This window comes from Leptinotarsa decemlineata, unplaced genomic scaffold (assembly GCF_025532065.1).
Source record: "Leptinotarsa decemlineata unplaced genomic scaffold, Ldec_3_MD MMD2_tig00000090_RagTag_RagTag, whole genome shotgun sequence".
NCBI classification, from domain to species: domain Eukaryota; kingdom Metazoa; phylum Arthropoda; class Insecta; order Coleoptera; family Chrysomelidae; genus Leptinotarsa; species Leptinotarsa decemlineata.
In genome coordinates, this window is record NW_027412541.1 from 765,941 (window position 1) to 772,560 (window position 6,620).

At 39.8% G+C, this 6,620-nt stretch overlaps 1 long non-coding RNA gene across 1 annotated transcript; it reads right to left on the bottom strand.

Moving 5' to 3' along the window:
* Positions 1-3,349: 3,349 nt before the first annotated feature.
* Positions 3,350-4,724, bottom strand: LOC141481167 (uncharacterized). Its single transcript, XR_012464782.1, has 2 exons — positions 3,542-4,724; positions 3,350-3,453 (listed from the first exon to the last, which is right to left on the bottom strand). It is a non-coding gene; the product is annotated as an uncharacterized lncRNA (long non-coding RNA).
* Between the last annotated feature and the right edge of the window lie 1,896 nt (positions 4,725-6,620).

Here is a 6,620-nt window from a genome sequence, read left to right on the forward strand (position 1 = left end):
TCCTTCTTCTTTACCAAGAGAATGGGCGAAGACCAGGGGCTATTGGAAGGTTCCACAATTCCCAGCTTCAGCATCTCCTCAAGTTACGATCTATGACTTCTTGGAGTCGCATCTGGTCCAACGGACTTAACAACGTTGAACTAGCAACATGTTCAACAGTGTTGACGGTAACAGGTTCATCAGAAAAATGCCATTCATCATGACGCAAATCAGGAATCAGTCCCATATGTTTCCAAAAGTCAATTCCAAGGATGAGAAGATGGGGCATCTCAGGAACAACAATAGCTTCCACAAGTTTCAAACGACCCCTCAATGAGATAGGCAAATCAACTACTCCTATACTCCGAACACGGGCGCCGCTGGCTACGGTACAGTATGTTGTCCTGGACCCATCCACTGGTAGTCCTAAGGCACGAACAACCTCAAATCCTCTACTACCTAGTATAGTCCGTGAAGCACCAGAGTCCAAAAGACCTAATAACGACTTCCCTAAGACATCCACTCGCAAATAAGGGCGTTCATCCTGGTTGGCGTGTTCTAAGACATAGTCCAGGATGACTTGTATTTTGTCGATCGAGGGTTCTCGACCAACACACCTACCTCGATCTCCTAGGTGTGACGGCGACCGTTTCCCGTCGACGAACAGTCAGGACAAGATCGAATAGTAAATCCCTTCTTCTTACACCGATAACAATGTAAACCCGCCGACTTCATCAAACAACCAACAGCTCGATGTCCGGGTTCATTACACTTGAAACAAAGTTGGTCACTTCGGGACACATCCGAGTCACCAACAGCATGTGGAAGAGATGAAGTTCCACAGCTATCAATCATACTATCATCAACCTGTACATAAGCCAAATCAGGTTCTAAAGCATTAAACTTCTTCGATGGTGCTGAGAAGTTTTCTACTGCTTCTTTTCTGGCTTCTAATCGCCTTCCTAACTCACGAAGGTGATTGATCGAAGTTACGTCAACCAGAGCCAATTGAGTTTGATAAAACGGGGCAATGTTTCTCAGAAGTATTTTAAGTTTTACTTCCTCAGAAATTGAGCAAGTCAACCTGTTGAAATAACCTGTCATGACTGCCAGATAAATACCAATAGACTCATCAGGACCTTGAGTTCGTTTTTTAATTTCTTCAAAAAGCTTCTCATCGTAATTGGAAGACAGATATTCTTCTCGGAGAAGTGCAACAAATTCATCCCAAGTCGATACTTCCCTTCGATACGCGGTATAGAATTGATACGCCCTACCTGTGAATAAATCGATCCCGGAGTCAAGCAATACCTCTTTTGATACATGTCGAGCTACTCGCAAGTCTTCGACCCTGCTAAAAAAAGCACACAAGGACATACCTTTTTTGTCTCCCGAAAATTTACAATCCCATTTATTGGGAAGAATCGGCTTGACATTAACAGTGGGAGGTTGAGTAGGAGTGATGTCGGAAGATCTTCTATGAGGAGAGAGAGAGCCACCAAAATTACTATTCCCCAAGAGCATATGGAAAGGTGGGACGTCTTGTGTCTTCTGGTAATCTTCTGCTTTACGGTGTAAGTTATCCAATAATGCCAGTGCCTTCGCAAGCAACTTCGGTTTGTCCTGGGTGTCCTCTTCACTGATGTTGTCCAATCGGTTCAGGACATGGAACATCTTCGATTGGAGTCTTGCAAATGCATTACTACTCATTGAATCACTGAAGGTATCTATAAGTGGTTCCAGTTCTTCCAACTTCGCAGTAACTGCTGCAATATCTTCTTCAACTGTGAATGGATATTTGGGATACTTCAAACTTTCGCCCTTCTCCTCTAATCTGATTGCCATCGACAGAGAATGCCGCATCTCTTGAACAGTTCGGTAGCAATTCCTCTAACTCTAACCTCATACACGAGCTCATCTTGACTCAAACGGTTCACTAGCATTTCGCGGGACATGATAACAATTCCAATGAGACACAAAAAAATATTAAAAAAAAAAGATCCAAAAAAAATTTTCAAATTTATCAAAAAATGTTTTTCCAAATTTATAAAAAAAAGAACTATGAAGACGTTGTTTTAACGCGGCCCCACGTTGGGCGCCAAAAATGTCACCTCACAAATCACAAGAGGAGACTAAATCATCTGTCGGTAACAAATAAGACAGATGGGTATCCGCGGCTAAGCTAAACAGTGGAGACGGGAGTGGGTTAAACAACTTAGCAAATTTCAAATAGATCTTAATGGGCGCCAGGTAAATTTAATCCTCCAGATACCCTAAGTAACTCACAATATCAATAACTTACCAATCAATATTGGAAATAAAAGATAAAGATCCCCAATATGATTTATTCAGTAATCCTAACTTACATGGATTAACCAACAACGCTTCTAAGACGACAATGCAATATTCACACTACTACGCGACGTTCAAATGACAATACAAGAGCGCGGTGTATATAACCACGAATTCAATCAGCCATAAATTACGGTAGTAACGACGCTCAAAAAAACTACAATACGTCGAGTAAAACTACCACGAAAATTGAGTAGGTGAAATCGTAAATACTAGTATCGGATGGTAAGACAAACTCGTTTGCGTCGCGTGAGCTCAGGCGTAGGCGCATCGGTGTCAATCAGCAATCGTGAAAGGAAGAATATACCTCAATTTCCGTTTCACAAATATCTATATCAATCAGGTATCAATAAACAACTCTTAATCAATAAACGATAAACAACACTATATCAACAGGCATCAATAAACATAAGGGCAAACAATTATTTAAATATCTCAGTATAGCACAAATTTTCAAATAAATCAATTATAACTTGCGTGCTCCTTTTGGGCCACCCGGTATATGGTGTTAGGCTACCCCGTAGTTCGACGGAGATGGATCACCCTGTAGCACCGGTGGATCACCCTGTAGTACGGCGGAGATGGATCACCCTGTAGCACCACCAAGATAGATCACCCTGTAGGGCACGACAAGCTGGACCAGTAATGGATCACCAAATAAGATCCAGAAAGATAAAAAAACTTAAGAAGAAGAAAAAAAAAGGGAAAGGAGAAGAGAAAAAAAAACCCTACGGAAGAAAATTCTCAATCAGAATCAGATAAAAACAAGGTGAGATTCAACCCCCATTCAATAGGACTATTTGACTAATCAATACCCCTGGTATATTTTCATTAAGCAAAGTAGCAAGATAACAAGAGTATATTTTTGGGTGCCCTGTATAACCATATGACCCGTAAAAATCAAGACAATTGAATGAGTGTTGAAACCTCTCTTCAAAACTAATATTCACTTGAATGACAACGATGGAATCAGAAATTACTAAAATCATTTAAAACACATTTAATGGAAAAATTCTAACCCTGGCCAAGGGGTTTTCTATACGATTCTTCGTGTGCGGTGCTCTGCACGGAAGTCCTACTGGGACTTGATGAGTGACTGAGGGCCTTCTGTTTCTTATGAATCTAGAGACGAGAAACGAAGGTTGTAGAATTGAAGAGGTGATATCATAGCTAAGACCACATGAGAGATGCGACAGTGATTCAGACATACCTAATTTCGGAAATCCTTCCACCTGGCACGAGTTCGGTAACCACCACAAATCCTCAAAAGAGCTTAAGTTTCAGACTGCAAATATCCACACCAAAATGACCAATCAGTCTTCCACTATACAATCCTGACTTGTAGAAATAATCCCCGTGAAGGATGGCACAAATACAACCAAATATATCCTACAATCAGTCTGATGGTACTCTTTGAACTCCGAACCAAGCTCATCGAAGGCTAACTTCCGAATACTCCGAGACTGCCACATCTGACAGCTAACCAGTTGTTGCCACAGTGCGTCCAATCTACACTACAAGCACCAAGGGGGCGCTGTGCACAACATCCTAAATCTATCAATTCCTTCACAGCCACTTGAGACATCATCAACAAGTCCATGACCCATCAAACTCCTTCTCAAAGCAATGCAACCCTAAAACAACCCTTGACAACTTGAGTAACCGATCAATCCTCACCCGTGAACAACTGTAGAACTAGTTCGGTGTAAGTCGACGGAACGACACTACGAAAGTTCGGCAGATGTCAACCAACAGCTGTCTCTTAACCTTGTTTACAAATGTTTCCAAAAATATTGTTCCAACCAATTTTCAACTATTTACCAATCCTTATTCATGCGATGGAATAGAAACATATAAGGTAAGTCGCCATAACCTTCCCTTTCAGTACGAATATTTGAACATTCATCTTATGCCGAATATTTACCGAAAATATCAAACAGTATTCAGAAACCAGAGCTAACTAATATTGTTTTTCAGGCGATATGGCTCTAATATGTCAGTAATCCTTCTGGAAGTAATGAATAACGATCTATGCAAGAAATATTCTTGGAAAGGTATAGGGAATAAGGCAGACAACGGCAAAAAAAAATGATAGGTGAAGAAAACTGAGAAACAAACAATAACAACTATTTCAACCTAGCGAGGAATTTCGGATCTCCAACGTCGATTGGCAATAGGAGAATGCGTAAGTACTGGTCAAAGCAGTTAGTCAGGGAGCATACATTTATTCTTATACATTTCAGGTATGGTTTTCTATGGAACGGAATATTCCCATCACTATGATGTTAAATGAATAAAATCAACTTGTAACTGAATTACATTGTTAATATCCTCTGAATAAAGTTCTTAAAAGGTAAGGTAGTGTTTTTGAAAGGTCACATAAGAGCAGTTTGATCTAGTGCTAAATTGAAACGTAACACATTCTTGAAGTAAATACATCATGGAGGGGAGAAATGATGATGAAATATGTTTGAGAAGGATGTTGATTGAAGCAAATACTGAAGGATTACAAAAACAAGTCAAGATATCGATTGCATGAAACCATGCATATCGCCATTTTTTGATAACCCAAAATTAAGATAATATTTCTAGGAACACTTTTCTCACGTACCTGTTACTCAGTTCAAACAATGAACACTTCATCGAAAACGGAAAAAGGAAGATTAGATCGATATATTTAAACAACGAAATCAATTCAAGCGATCACATCATCAATCGATGTTGCTCCGACCATCGTCAAAACGGAAGAGAGCGGGCCCTCAGTCCCTTCGAGAAATATTGAATTCGCTCATGCGTATTTTATTCTACCTACTGACGCAAACTTGAAATTGCGTTCTGTAAAACTATAAGTGTTGTAGGTTTGATTGATTGATGATTCGGCTATCTTCCGCAAGATGCTCTGGCATGAACGAAATCATTATTATTGATTTATTGAACGAATCCAATGTTTTACTCTTGCTCACTAGATAGTGAGCTCATATTTATGATAAATTTAGTTATTATAAATAATGTAACGTTCAACTGTTACACAGTACCGGTATTAGACAACAACTACAAACCCCTACCACCTCAATCCAAAGGTAATCTATGTGGTTTCATTCAAGGTACTGTATCAAGGACAAAGTCAATGTCGAACTCCATGCTTTCTTCATAGGAAACTCAAGCTCAAGGTAATATATCAAGGAGAAAGTCGATTGTCAAGATCAAACGCAATTTTCAAGGCCGCAACTCAAGGTCGCGTGACGTGATCAAAATTACTTCACAGTCACATGTCTCCCAAGGTCGCGTGACGTAATTCAAGGTCATGTTGCATAATTCAAGGTCAATATTAGGAGGTCCAGTACCGGTATCAGACAACTACTGTCGAATTGTCGATACTTCGTCGCCTACTCTGCATCGGCATCGCCTGTCAGCTAGAAAAGACTGAATTGATCTCACCATTGGTCTTGAATATCCAAAATCGCTCATCTTGGCCGGTAATCCGTCATGCCAAACTCTCTCGAACACTTTGGAGACGTCTAAGAAGATGGCTCCGGTGTTGTATCCTTTGCCGAGGTTGAAGCCTTCGGTCGCGAAGTCTACTACCCTCAGAACTTGTAGCTCTGTTGAGTGTTTTGATCGAAATCCGAATTGCTCGTCAGGGAGGATTCCTAGCTCTCTGATTTGGTCCTGAACTTCGAATGAAAAAAATCTGTAAATTTATACATTCTTGGACGAACTCTATTCGGCAAATCATATAATTCACAAGATCACATTCGCTTCCAGCCAATCAGACGTTAGCTGGTAGTGTAATTTCTGCCATCAGGGCAACGGACGGTAATTCTCGGAAATACTTGGGAATTGCAAAAATTTTTCAGAAATTTGTATTTCATTTTCGAGTAATATACATCAATCCGAATCGAAAAGTCAAATAACATAACATTTTTCGATATTTCCATTCCTTCTGGCTGTAAAATGCGTTTGAAAGTGTGATCTTTTTCGTTTTCGAGTCTACGTAAAATCTAACCCTCTCACGTTAGAGACGTGATCGAGGTGTCAAACGAAAGCTAATTGAAAAGTCTATCGAAACTTCTCAGAAGAAAGCATGATTTTCCCTATCTAAATAACTGAAAAAGCCATTTTCTCTAAAATCAATTATTTAAAAATTTGGCAAAGGTTACAATCTTGTGAAAGATTTTCCCTAACACATAAGAAAATGATATTCCAAATCTCAATTTCCATAAACTAAGTTGAAATATCATAGAAAATCATAATTTCCAAGTTTCCAGTTGTGTTCTCAGAGTAGGCGG